General features: G+C 30.8%; 1 long non-coding RNA gene across 1 annotated transcript; it reads right to left on the minus strand.

Annotated features, from left to right (window-relative positions):
* Positions 1–514: 514 nt before the first annotated feature.
* Positions 515–1,769, minus strand: LOC142233704 (uncharacterized). Its single transcript, XR_012721474.1, has 3 exons — positions 1,614–1,769; positions 1,310–1,536; positions 515–662 (listed from the first exon to the last, which is right to left on the minus strand). It is a non-coding gene; the product is annotated as an uncharacterized LOC142233704 (long non-coding RNA).
* Between the last annotated feature and the right edge of the window lie 13,292 nt (positions 1,770–15,061).

Below are 15,061 nucleotides of genomic sequence, written 5' to 3' on the forward strand. Positions count from 1 at the left end.
AAAATGGGTTAATTTGGAGACAAATAGCAAGAATTAAATTCATTGTTACGATATAAAAAATCTTATTTGCCTTTTTATTTATAACCATTAAATTTCTCTTTATATTAAAGGTGAGTACTAAGTCGAGTTAAAACCAAAAATAAATCGGTTTGTTTTTAATTTTTATTGTATGGGAATAATTAAAATCACAAAATGTTAAAAAAAATCCTGCTTAGCTTTCTTACTATCGGAGTTAAATTTATGATTTTACCCCCATTGGAGTATGCCTTCTTCCCGAGAAACTCGGGAATACCAACTCCAAAGGGCTACAACAACAACAGCTAAAATAGCAAACAAATCGCTGAATTAGCAAACTTGTTTGCTAAAAATTTTTGACAAACATCGCTGCTGAAATAGCAAACTGCGCTAGTTGAAATAGCTAACGTTTTTACTGCTATAACAACTACAAATGTTTGTTGCACCAGCAGCAAAAATTGTTGTTTTTACGATATGTTGAAATGAAACCCGTACATCATTTAATACAATAACTTCTACTTTTATTAAATGTGTGAAATAAATTGAATTTCATCAAAGTATTGGAAGTTAAGTAGAAGTGTTGTACAGTATTTATTTTCCCTTAGTTTTCTTCTTTGGCCTTATACACGCTGATAAAATATAACAATCTGTAATGAAAAAAGTAAAAAAAAAACAATTAGTAACTACACTATTTTATACTAAATTTTATAGTTGATTAGAAGTTGCATTTTATGTATTTTCATCTAGCGAATTCGAAAATAGAGGTTAACAATTTTTTTAATGAAAGTTTTTGAGATATCCTTCTATTTTTCTCATTAAAAAATTATTTTTAGATCTAAAAATTTACAATTATATCGAACAAATGTGGATCTGTAATAAGTTAAGTTGTTCAAAATATATATTAAAAAAGGACACTTTTACTTCTAACTTTATCACTATTCTTCTAATTTTATTCTTACGTCAAAGTATCACCTTTTCGAGCATAAAGAGAAACTGGACGTTATTTCAATGGTTGGCACTTTTCCACCGGCACAGAATCACTGTAAAACATGATGAAAATCGGCTCAATTTTTATCGTTATATTAGAACCACTTTCTTATCACATATCCAATGATTTAGGCGGTCATTTCTAGCTTGAGATATGATTCTCGCGTATATTAAAAAACTAAAAACATAAGTATATCTCAAAATGTGTTCCATATAAAAAATTAACCTCTATATTCCGGCCGTATTTATTTGGCATTATTTGGCTAAAATAGCAAGGTTGTTGTGTTATCCTGGTTTTAATACTCACATTTAAGATGATATATCCGGGTACAGTTTATATTAGCTATAGCGGCTGCCGGTTATTTCAGGCCTACTTTGACTTGCAGTCCATTACGGTACGGCAGTGTGGAACTTTTTTCCTGTCACTGAGGGCTACCCGATTCCATGCAGGAAACTCAAAGGTATGAAAAGCGGGCTTGAACCATTGTAAGACGATTGCTCCCATATATCAATGTATGATAGAAATTTTCCTATCTAAAAATTATTAAAAGAATTTATTAAAAACAAAAGGACTTTAAAAATGGTACAATATTATACAATACAATACTTACCAAAGACCATTAATAAAGAAGACGTTAGATGAGCTTGCTCTTCCTCTTTTTCTTGAAAAAAACCAGAGATTAATATCATACATATTCCATGAGATATTGCAACTTTTTTTTCGGTTTCTCTTTTCATTTTGCATTCGTAACAAAATCTTCGTGAAACATTTTATTAATAATTTAGTGCGACCGACCCCGAAATTTGCGTGAACTTTTGTGAAAAAAGATAAATAAAAAATTGTCTTCATCAAACCACTAAGTTCGGGACGCTTTTCCAACAAGTATGATATTAATCTCCGTTTTCTATTACTAACACAATCAAAGCCCATTTCATGTCTTCTTTATTAATGTTCTTTGCTAAGAATTATGGGTGCGAAAAGGAGATGGTTGATACTTTTTCAAATTCTAATATAAAGTGAAAAAGAGACACATAAGTAATGCTGGATTCGAACATGCTCAAAAGAAATGAACTTTTGTATGAACAGTGTTGTCGTAGTATAATTTATAAAAACGTAAATATAAAAAAATCACACATCAGAAAAATGAGGTAAAGGTTTCGTTTAACTTTTTATTTATAATCAAGGTCAGTTGAAATCTTAGGTCATATCAATCAAATACATCAAAAGATTTTCATATATAATACAATGAATCAAATTATATTTTAGTTTTTCAAATCTGGAGATTTTTATTTACATTATATGACTTTTTCTTCACAAGCCGCTGGTTGTTTACTAATATACCTAACCCACATTTTCATGAAGCTCCGTTAGTGCTCCGTTAACTAACGAACTTTTAAACCGTGATATCTACATATCTGTCATCTTGCGTATATAATCCATAGGCCAGTTAGAAACTTAACTGCTGAAAATTTTTCAGTTAAAGTTAACCGGAGAAAATATATTTCCATTTTTCTTTTTGTTAACTGGCAGTTAAAGCCTAACTGAGCTACATGAAAATGGCCGTAAGAAGTACATGATAAGAATAAAAACAGATAAAAGAATGCAGAATTATAAATGATTTCCTACATTGCCAGTCTTATCACAATGGACTGAATAGTCTAAGTGATACATCGGGCTGCCACCTAACCTAACCTAACCTAACCTACATTGCCAGCCTTTGCCTTTCAAAGCAAATTTTATCTTACAAAATCATTATCATACTGCAGTTTATTAAAACTCCAATATGTAACAGGAAGTGATAATTTGTAGTAAATTTTGCGTTCCTTGACTATTCTTAATATTCATTTAGCTTATTGGTTAGCAGTTTGTGCTAATAATTTTGTTTTGTCATTTGCAGAAATCAATTCTACAAAATTTCTTAAAATTGCTATCTCGAATTACAAATATGTTTGCCCAATTTTGTAAAGAAATTCCTAAAACGGCAACACTGCCATTGAGTGCAAGATCAGAAATGAACTTTTCCAATGAGTGAAAGATTGGACCAATATGCAAGGACGACATCTATTGGGTATTGTCAAAATGTAAATGCGACATCTTTTAAATGCCATTTTTGTGAGTTGGCAATGCTGATTTCTCTTACACTTAGCTCAGACAAAAACACCACTGAAACATAATTTCTATTCTTAAAACCACGAAAGCTAACTTTTGTAGAAAGCGCTCCAACTTAACAAAAGGAATTGTATATTCCCCAATAAACACAAACGTTTGAAAAATGCTCAATTTCAACAATTTTACATTTTTTCAAAGAATTAGTATCATATTCAAGTTAAGGAATTGTTGAGAAAGTCGCGTTCTCAACAAAATACAGACATAACCCTCAACAGTAAAATTCAACATATTAGCAATAATTTCTCAAGTGTTATCCTCAAATTGAAATGCATCGCTTCTCGAGTCAAATTAACATCGTCAAAGCCAAGATTCTATGAATTTTGTATAATTTATTAATTTTCGTCAAAATAAAATATGTAATAATACACTACACTAACAGGTTGGCTGATAAGTCTCCGGTCTGACACATAGATGGCGTCGCTAGTATTAAATGCATATTATTTTTATATAGTACCAACCTTCAAATGATTCGTGTCAAAATTTGACGTCTGTAAGTCAATTAGTTTGTGAGATAGAGCGTCTTTTGTGAAGCAACTTTTGTTATTGTGAAAAAAAATGGATAAAATACTGTTTTCTGAAGGTAAAAAATACGGTGGAAGTAAAAACTTGGCTTGATACTGAGTTTCCGGACTCTGCCCCAGGGAAATCAACAATAATTGATTGGTATGCAAAATTCAAGCGTGGTGAAATGAGCACGGAGGACGATGAACGCAGTGGACGCCCGAAAGAGGTGGTTACCGACGAAAACATCAAAAAAATCCACAAAATGATTTTGAATGACCGTAAAATGAAGTTGATCGAGATAGCAGAGGCCTTAAAGATATCAAAGGAACGTGTTGGTCATATCATTCATCAATATTTGGATATGCGGAAGCTCTGTGCAAAATGGGTGCCGCGCGAGCTCACATTTGACCAAAAACAACAACGTGTTGATGATTCTGAGCGGTGTTTGCTGCTAGCTGTTATCTCGTAATACAACCGAGTTTTTCCGTCGATATGTGACAATGGATGAAACATGGCGCCATCACTACACTCCTGAGTCCAATCGACAGTCGGCTGAGTGGACAGCGACCGGTGAACCGTCTCCGAAGCGTGGAAAGACTCAAAAGTCCGATGGCAAAGTAATGGCCTCTGTTTTTTGGGATGCGTATGGAATAATTTTTATCGATTATCTTGAGAAGGGGAAAACCATCAACAGTGACTATTATATGGCGTTATTGGAGCGTTTGAAGGTCGAAATCGCGGCAAAACGGCCCCATATGAAGAAGAAAAAAGTGTTGTTCCACCAAGACAACGCACCGTGCCACAAGTCATTAAGAACGATGGCAAAAATTCATTAATTGGGCTTCGAATTGCTTCCCCACCCACCGTATTCTCCAGATCTGGCCCTCAGTGACATTTTCTTGTTCTCAGACCTCAAAAGGATGCTCGCAGGGAAAAAAATTGGCTGCAATGAAGAGGTGATCGCCGAAACTGAGGCCTATTTTGAGGCAAAACCGAAGGAGTACTATCAAAATGGTATCAAAAAATTGGAAGGTCGTTATAATCGTTGTATCGCTCTTGAAGGTAACTATGTTGAATAATAAAAACAAATTTTGACAAAAAAAAAATGTGTTTTCTTTGTTAGACCGGGGATTTATCAGCCAACCTGTTATTTACCAAAACTAATTGATCGTTTTACTCTTTTTTAATAATGGAAGCAGTATTAGTGGCACACAAACTCAATAGGTTCAGAATCAACTATAGCTGCTAATATCAGACATTTCTGTTCAGATTGTGATAAAACTCCCATAACTCCCATAACTAACTACCCCTTAATGTTCTTACATAAGGAAATGTGGGTTATCTCACAATCCTATACCACTCATACCCCACAAACAATATTTACTAATTCAGTAGGGGTGGTTTAGGGTATGATATAGTCGGCCCCGCCCGACTTTCTACTTACTCGTTTTCGGATGTAAATAACTGACGAGTACTAAATAAGCATAAAATGTATGCAATTGCGATACATATGTTGTATTTATTTTTTTTACAAAAAAATCTACATTATGGTGTATCACATTACCTGCACATTTTATAAATTCGTGCTTAATGTGTTTTTTAATAAATTCGCAAATAAATCCGAAATAAGGGGTTTCTTATTTTTCGTTCATAGTTGCGTCGATGGCTAACACTAGTAAAATGAATGTGGTAAAATCTTAGCCTCGTCGGAGAAAAACAAAAAATTTGACTATCGAATAACAAATGGGTATACCACATTTGCTGCACTCATCCTATATGTTTGCATTCACATATTATATAAAACAAGTATTACGGCCGTAAGTTCGGCCAGGCCGAATCTTATGTACCCTCCACCATGGATTGCGTAGAAACTTCTACTGAAGACTGTCATCCACAATCGACTTACTTTGATTGCGGTAACACTTACCGATGGCAAGGTATCTTAAAACTTCTTAACACCGTCTTTTAAATTGCAAGGTAGTCCACACGTGGTATATATTAAACTAAAAAGGCTACGTGTATAATTAAGTTTGACAAAATTTTCTATAGGAATAAAATTTTGATAAAATTTTCTATAGAAATAAAATCATGCCGAAATTTTCTATAGAAATAAAATTTGACAAAATTTTGTATAGAAATAAAATTATGACAAAATTTTCTAAAGAAATACAATTTTTACAAAATTTTCTATAGAAATAAAATTTTGACAAAATTTTTTATAGAAATAAAATTTTGACAAAATTTTCTATAGAAATAAAATTTTGACAAAATTTTCTATAGAAATAAAATTTTGAAAAAATTTTCTATAGAAATAAAATGTTGATAGAATTAAAATTTTAAAAACATTTTCTATAAAAATAAAATTTTGACAAAATTTTCTATAGAAATAACATTTTGGTAGATTATTTTTGGCTCGAGTGGCAACCATGATTATGAATGGACCACTTTTTGTGTGATTGAGGATCGGCTATATATAACTATATATGGACCAATTTTGGCACGATTATTAGCGGCCATATACTAACACCACGTTCCAAATTTCAACCGGATAGGATGAATTTTGCTCCTCCCAGAGGCTCCGGAGATCAAACGGTTCATATGAGGTCTATATATAATTATGGACCTATATGTACGAATTTATGCATGATTGTTAGAGACCATATACTAACACCACGTACCAAATTTCAACCGTATCGGATGAATTTTTCTCCTCCTAGAGGCTCCGGAGAGCAAATCTGGGGATCGGTTTATATGGGGGCTATATATAATAATGGACCGATATCGACCAATTCTTGCATGTTTGTTAGAGACCACATACTAACACCACGTTCCAAATTTCGACCGGATCGGATGAATTTTGCTCCTCTAAAAGGCTCCGGAGTCAAATCTGGGGCTATATATAATTATGGACCGATATGGACCAATTTTTGCATGGTTGTGAGAGACCATATACTAATACCATGTACCAAATTTCAGCCGGATCGGATGAAATTTGCTTCTCTTAGAGGATCCGCAAACCAAATCTGGGGATCAGTTTATATGGGGGCTATATATAATTATGGACTGATATGGACCAATTTTTGCATGGTTGCTAGAGACCATATACTTACACCATGTACCAAATTTCAGTCAGATCGAATGAAAAATCCTACTCTTAGAGGCTCCGCAAGCCAAAACTGGGGGTCCGTTTATATGGGGGCTATACGTAAAAGTGGACCGATATGGCCCATTTGCAATACCATCCGACCTACATCAATAACAACTACTTGTGCCAAGTTTCAAGTCGATAGCTTGTTTCGTTCGAAAGTTAGCGTGATTTCAACAGAAAGACGGACGGACATGCTTAGATCGACTCAGAATTTCACTTAAAAATAATGTGCTAAAAATTTGAGTTCAAAACATATAATTTTTACACTGACACATATAAAAACAGTATTTTTCGTCCGTGTGGAGCAGACAATACAGGTTCGAGTCACGGGTGCGGATTTTTTTATACCCTGCGCCACACTGTGGAACAGGGTATTATAAGTTAGTGCATATGTTTGTAACACCCAGAAGGAGACGAGATAGACACATGGTGTCTTTGGCAATAATGCTCAGGGTGGGCCCCTGAGTCGATATAACCAAGTTCTGTCCGTCTGTCCGTCCGTCCGTCCGTCCGTCCGTCCGTCTGTCTGTGAACACATTTTTGTGATCAAAGTCTAGGTCGCAATTTAAGTCCAATCGCCTTCAAATTTTTCCCATGTTCCTAATTTGGGTCAGAATAGAACCCTATTGATTTTGGAAGAAATCGGTTCAGATTTAGATATAGCTCCCATATATATCTTTCGCCCGATATGCACTAATATGGACCCAGCAGCCAGAGTTTTATACCGATTTGAAATTTTGTACAAACATAACACTTAGTCGTATAGTCGAGTGTGCAAAATTTGATTGAAATCGGTTCAGATTTAGATATAGCTCCCATATATATCTTTCGCCCGATATGGACTAATATGGTCCTAAAAGCCAGAGTTTTGGCCCAATTTGGTTGAAATTTTGCACAGGGAGTAGATTTAGCATTGTAGCTATGCGTGCCAAATTTTGTTGAAATCGATTCAGATTTAGATATAGCTCCCATATATATCTTTCGCCCGATATGCACTTATGTGGACCCAGAAGCCAGAGTTTTATCTCGATTAGCTTGAAATTTTGCACAAGGAGTACAATTGGTAGTATAGTCATGTGTGCCAAATTTGATTGAAATCGGTTCAGATTTACATATATCTCCCATATATAGTTTTCGCCCGATTTACACTCATATGACCACAGAGGCCAATTTTTTCCTCCGATTTAGTTGAAATTTTGCACAGGGAGTAGAATTAGCATTGTAGCTATGCGTGCCAAATTTGGTTGAAATCGGTTCAGATTTAGATATAGCTCCCATATATATGTTTTTCTGATTTAGACAAAAGTGGTCAAAATACCAACATTTTCCTTGTTAAATCGCCTCTGCTTAGTCGAAAAGTTGTAAAAATGACTCTAATTTTCCTGAACTTCTAATGCATATATATCGAGTGATAAATCATAAATAAACTTTTGCGAAGTTTCCTTAAAATTGTTTCAGATTTAAATGTTTGTGCATTAGCCAACTTAAATTTTGAGTCTATAGATTTTGTAAAAGTTTATCAAATTCTGTCCAAATCGAGTGATACTTAAATATATGTATTTGGGACAAACCTTTATATATAGCACGCAACACATTTGACGGATGTGATATGGTATCGAAAATTTAGATCTACAAAGTGGTGCACGGTATAATATATCGGCCCCGCCCGACTTTAGACTTTCCTTACTTGTTTTTTTATAAATTCATAACCATTAGGGGAAACAATAAAACAAAGTTTCTTGTTAGTTTTTTGGTTTTGCGTTTTTTTATTTTACTTTTTTTTTGTTATTTTAATATTAAAAACTAATAATCAAAAGCAAATACTTAATTTTTGTTGAAATAATGATATTAAATTATTTTACATTCAATATTATATTATAACAAAAGTTTTTTTTCTGTTTTTCAAAAAAAAAGTATCTCTATATATTTACATATACATATATGTATGTATATTTAATGTATACATATTAGGCTTAAGATTAAATAACATTTAGTATTATTTAGTTTATTTATTCTTTTTTTTTCATTTTATTATTTGCTTCATTCTAATGGATTTCGTATTATTTATGTGATTTTAGTAGACATTCTGGGTTTTTGCCATTAAAAATAATAAAAATGAGGACTTTTATTCAAAATTATTTATATGTTTTAGTATAAATTGTTTAACCTAAATTATATTTTAATTCTTTCGTTTTATTTATTTAAGCATATACTTTGTTTTGTCTCATACGTATGTGCTCGCTCCGGGGTTTTTAATCGTTTTTCTTTTCTTTTTTTTTTAATTTAGTGGTATGTAAGCATTACTTAATTACTTATAGTTTCAAGAGTTTCGAAGTTGTTCTTCAACTATGCTTACGAGATGTTATGTGATTATGTTACACGATTATTGTTATATATTCGATTACTGTAAAATACAATAGTTTTGTGTGATATTTATATTTTTCATAATGGTTTATATAAGCTTTACTTATGTACTAAGATATTTGTTTATACTATAACTAAATTTCTTCACGAGCGAAATAAGTCTATACTTTTTACCCCTTGCCTATTTTAGATTTATTTTTATAGGCCATTTTTTTCATAATTCCATTTTTTATCATTTAGTTCATAAGCATTGGTATTGGGCTATAAACAATAGCTAGAAATTAAATGTTGTAGGCTGCTGCCATAACAGCCTCTCGTCATTTCGAAAATATGGTGAAAAATTAACGATCGATTAGCTGCTTGTATAAATTAAGAAGTATGGTTCGGTTGACGGATATAATTATATCTGAGACAAGTTTGCCAAAATATCAATTTTGGTCTGCTGAAAAAGGAATCATTTTTTCAACTTTAGTTAAACATTTTTTTTTTTTTGACGAAATGGCAAACAAATTCTGCTAGAATTTGCAAGCATCGCTGCTTAAATTGGAAACTGCATCTGCTGAAGAAGCAAAAGCTTTCTGTTATTAAATACAAACTAATACTGCTAAATTAGCAAACGTATTGGCTAAAAGTTATTGAAAATACATCACTGCTGAAATATGAAACTGCATCTGCTGATGTAGCTAAAATCGTCTGCTATTATAACTAAAAAAAACTTTGTTGTCCTAGCAACAAACTGTGATTTGATAGTATAACTTGTTGACTTTATGATCGATATTATGCAAACAAGTAATGAAACTAAACTAAACTGGACTGGACTGGACTACTTCGTACCAAATAGAATATGCGGTTTAGGAACAATGTTTACAATCTCATAATCCGATTTATTAAAAACTGTTTACTCGTGTGGGTCCACTCGTAGAAAAAAAGACTACTGTTAATAGCAAACACTGAGTGCAGTTTTTCAGCAGGCAAAAACTGCTTAGCAGATTTTTTTTTTGGTTTTTGCTAAAAAAGCAAAAAATTTACCATTTTGGAAAAGACTGTTTTGGAATAAGCTTTGTTTTGCGCTAAGTACAGTCGACTGGTACACATTGGACCTTTAAAAAAAAATAATAGATTTTTCGTTATGTTATAACATCCATATGTAGTCAAACCTTTTCAATATGACGTAAAAAATGTCAAAGGTTGTTGCCGGTTGATATCCCAGCAGAGGTGTTTTTCAAAAATTTTTAACAAACACGTTTGCTAATTCAGCAGTATTTGTTGGCTGTTCCAGCAAAAACAAATGTTTGATGTTTCAACTAACGGATGATTGTTGGAACAACAACATTGACTACTTTCCCTTTTTCAGCAGACATAAATTGCAGTTTTCAGCAAACATTATGTAAAAAAATTTGGTATAGTTATAAATAGTTGTTAAAATTTTTGACATTTTAGACAAATAAAGTTTCCCTTAAAATAAATTTAAAAATATTCACTTAAAACAAATAAAAACTATTCGAAACAAACTTTATTAGAAATTCGGATTTATTTGATCCGAAAAAAATTATATAAAATTTCGTTCCAGAGAAAAGTATTTTTTTTTTGGGCGTAATTATGCGCATGTTTTTGACTTACTGTAGCAGTAATTCTTTTTCTGTTGTTTTAGGGAAACAAAAACGCTAAAAACATCAAAATTTTATCTGCTGACAAAACACACAGCCTGTGTTTCCTGTTTTAATTGCATGAAATTAAATAGATTTTCGCTACGAAACCCGAATATAATATCCACCTTTATTTTACAAGTTATTCACAATAAAATGTTATAATGCCTTAAGAAACCATCACTTTTTAAATTTTCAACCTATTTGGAAGATAAGATTTCTATGAATGGGATGTTGTTGTTGATAAAACTCACGTACATCGACCCTAAGGGAAATTGGTGCAAATTGCCACAGACAAACCTATAGCAGGACTGGTACAAGTTTTCCAGTGTGATTTCTATATTAAAATCTTATAGGATCTATACATTTACTAAAAAGCAATTATCAGAGTTCCATATATTTTTGTTTCTGGTGCGATTCGGATGCACAAGATTCTTATCCATAAATTCTTGTCATTGACAAACAAACCCTGGAGTTTATCCATTTCTATAAAAATAACATTTTAATAAATTAAATATCGATGATATGGTGGAGTCTTATAGCAGATAAAATTATAACTACACTCATAGAAAAAGTCTGCTAAAACCGACAGTTTGTGTCTGCTTTTGATTTTGATTTTTATATGCCTCTCCAACCAGAGGTACTTCACAAATTTTCTATAGAAATAAAATTAAATTTTGACAAAATTCCCTAGAGAAATTAAATTTCCTATAGATTTTAAATTTTGACAAAATTTTCCATAGCAATAAAAATTTGCAATATTTTTTTTTTTGCTTGGTAATTTTTTGGTAAAATTTCCTCCAAATTTTTGTCGATTATTTTTGGCTCGAGTGGCAACCGTGATTGTTACGACAGCCCCTAGTTTAACTTGTTTGTTTATGTCAACTAAACTAAAATATATTTAATAGTAATGGAACTAAAAGAAATAGCAAACAATGTTTGTTGCTTCAGCAGCGTTTTTGCTGTTTTAGCAGACATGTCGGTATTTCGACTTTTGAAAGGAACACTGGCATTTATTAATTTGTTTAATGCCATTACACATCAACCTATATAATAAATTTTGTGGTATGCTTTAATATGATAATTCGATTATTACTTGTTCACATTTGTTTCAAAAAAAAAAAATCTTTTTATACAGGCAGTTAATTTTTTTAAATGTACAAATTACTTATCCATATTAGTAATTTGAATCCCATTTTAATTTCTCTATATTTTCATATTTTATAGGCATAAACTAATATTTTATTGTACATATGTGGGGGACTTATGGTTGCTTTCTCAACCTCCAATTTGTATTAAATTGAAGGTTATACCACCGCTTAAAGCACTTCCAATACCCGGAATTTGGGGGACAACTGCACTCATTAAAAATAAAATTTAATTTATCAATGGACATTTTTCAATCCAGTTTTGCGTTTTATAAATAAGTTTCTATATTATTAATATACATTATTATAGTTACAACAATTATTTATAATTATTTCAACAATGTGCGTAGTAAATCATTTCAAATTAAAAAAAAATTAAATAATTTTTTTTTTACCAAAATAAAACATAAATCAAATCAAAATATAACAAAAACAAATGAGATATAAAATATATTTCTACTTATTGACTCTAGCAGTTTGAACAAGAGAATCAATAGAAAAAAAAAACCAAAACTAAACTGTTTCCTCTATAAATGGTAAATGGAAGCAAAATATGAATGGCGGAATTTAATATAAATAACAAAAAAAAAACATAACTTAAAGTATTAAAACAAAGTTCTAAAATAAATTTAAATTTAAAAATAATATATATTCTTGTTTTTGGTTATATTCACAATTTCTGTGACACCACACACACACACACAGGAGCATGAGCACAGAAATGATATTTTGGATTTCCAGAAAATATTTTAGATTTCCAAAAGGTGTCCCTAATCATCTAAATCAATTCTCAATTATCGCGTCAATATTCATATAGTCTTTAGATTTTTGTTAGTTAGCATAGTTGTAACTCAAACACATGTATATATGTCAACTGGCCGATGATCGACAATGGAAGAATTTCACTTCGACCATCAGTATCACCCTACTTGTAATAAAAATATCGCAATGCAGCTCATATATGGGAATTAATAATTTGTATGATCTACAGCTAATATAACATATTGAAATTGATATGATGGGAAAGAAGAAAATTAAAAACAAAATGTTATAAAATTACTTTATTGTCATTTTAACCAACAAATATGTATATCAAATACAATTTGCTGATTTTTTTTTTCATCTATTTCACTTTATGCTTAAAATACCCTTTTGAATTATTTTGAAAAATATTATGAAGCCTGGGCATACTGTAAAAGCAGACAATATTTGATACTCCAATAGATTAGAGTATCAAACATCTCTTATAATCATATTTTGCTGAAATTCTCTATAGCGCTTCTTCTTTAAGGGCAAATTCTTTTTTGAAGCTAGCAAGTTTTCATTTCGTTTCAAGCAAACAATTTGACTTAATACATAACAAGACAATCATGGAGAATTCTATAGGCAATTTCTTTTATGAAATTCATCCATTGAAATCGTTAAAAATCCCTAAGGACAAATTGTATTTTTTCACATTTTCTTTCTCTCGGTTTTCCTCTTCGAAATCCTATGGTATTTGGAATTTTTGAACATAGTATAGCTTTTTGATTGTATCTCTTAATGTTCACTTTAAAAAAATGCTCTTCCAGAGATGCTATACTTTGAGCAATTTTCTAAATTTTACTGGGTATAAAAAATAGTAAGGTAGAATAAAAACAATGGTGAATTTCAAAAAAATTATTTGAAAAGTGTTCCGATACATTTCTGGGCAGGCTGAGAATTTCGGGTATAACAAATAGTAAGGGCGATTATAAAGACTCTGCTTTTTAAATGAAAAAATGACATAATTTGTACTTGAGGGCTAGCTCGAATTTTAAGTTGCGGTTAACAAGCTTTTGAAAGACTTTGAAAAACGAAAAAATTAAGATTTTTAATTCTAGTCTCAAGTATGCAAAACTTAAATTTAAAAATAGATTGCATTTTAAATGTATCCTTTGTGTAATTTCTCACTTCTTTGGATCGGAATCAATGCCAAAATTATTGAAGTAAAAATCTTTGGAACTGGGTAAGCATTTCATTTCAATACGGGCGATTAATTATAAATCAGATATCTTTGAACAATTCCGAGATAGATTGTGTTTATATAACTTTGATGTCTTCATAAGCTTGATCCTAATTTCCAAACCAATATTTATGTTAAATTTAATACGTTACTACCTTTTTATTGAGCTGGATTTTGATTTTCTGCAAAATAAGACTTGAGTAAGGCTGCCAGGACATATTGAAATGTTTAAAACATTTTATACATTCCAACAATGTGCAAAATTATGGCATTACGGCTAGTTATAGCTACAATTTTATGCTAATTAAACAAATCACTCTACTAGCATAATTGAGATGACAAAACATCATTAATTTGGATATTTTTTTACTCCTTTTTAAATATATATGAAATTTAAATAAAAAAAAGAAAAACAAAAAGCTCAATTGACTACATAAAAAAGTACTTAACATAGATACTATATATCGATATCTTAGCTTTTAATAGAAACTTAGCATGCTACTTTTTTTCCAATTTAAGATTTCGATACTCAAAAAAAAAAAAAAAACAGTAAATGGAATTGTTATTAAGTAAATATAATTAAATGTTTTACTGATTCCAATACCCTGTTAAATTAATAAACAAATAAAATTTAAATTTTCGACTTTAAACTTAGTATGCCATATGGTATGGTATCTATACATCTGCTAAGAAAACAAAAATGGCATGTAACATTTTAATAAAAACAAAATTAAATTATCCAATAATAAAAAAAAATTATTACAAATTATGGTGTTAATAATATTTACACATTAAAAACGTATCTGAAAAAATATGGAAGAGTTAATTATTTAGCTATTTATTCATTTATTTACATTTTTAACTATGTAGATAACTATATGTATTTATATTTTATTTAAGGCATAAATACATGGTTATATGATAGTTATAAGAAAACTTCCCGGGGTATATAAAGAAAACAAAAAACGAGGAAACTTAAAAGGATATTATTGAAAAAAGGTAACTTAAAAATATTATATATTTATTTCTTATGTATATTGATGGCAAAGAAATTTAAGCATTTAGAAAATTAGTCATTAATTATGATTATTTACA

Source organism: Haematobia irritans, chromosome 4 (genome assembly GCF_050003625.1).
Source record: "Haematobia irritans isolate KBUSLIRL chromosome 4, ASM5000362v1, whole genome shotgun sequence".
In the NCBI taxonomy this organism is placed as follows: domain Eukaryota; kingdom Metazoa; phylum Arthropoda; class Insecta; order Diptera; family Muscidae; genus Haematobia; species Haematobia irritans.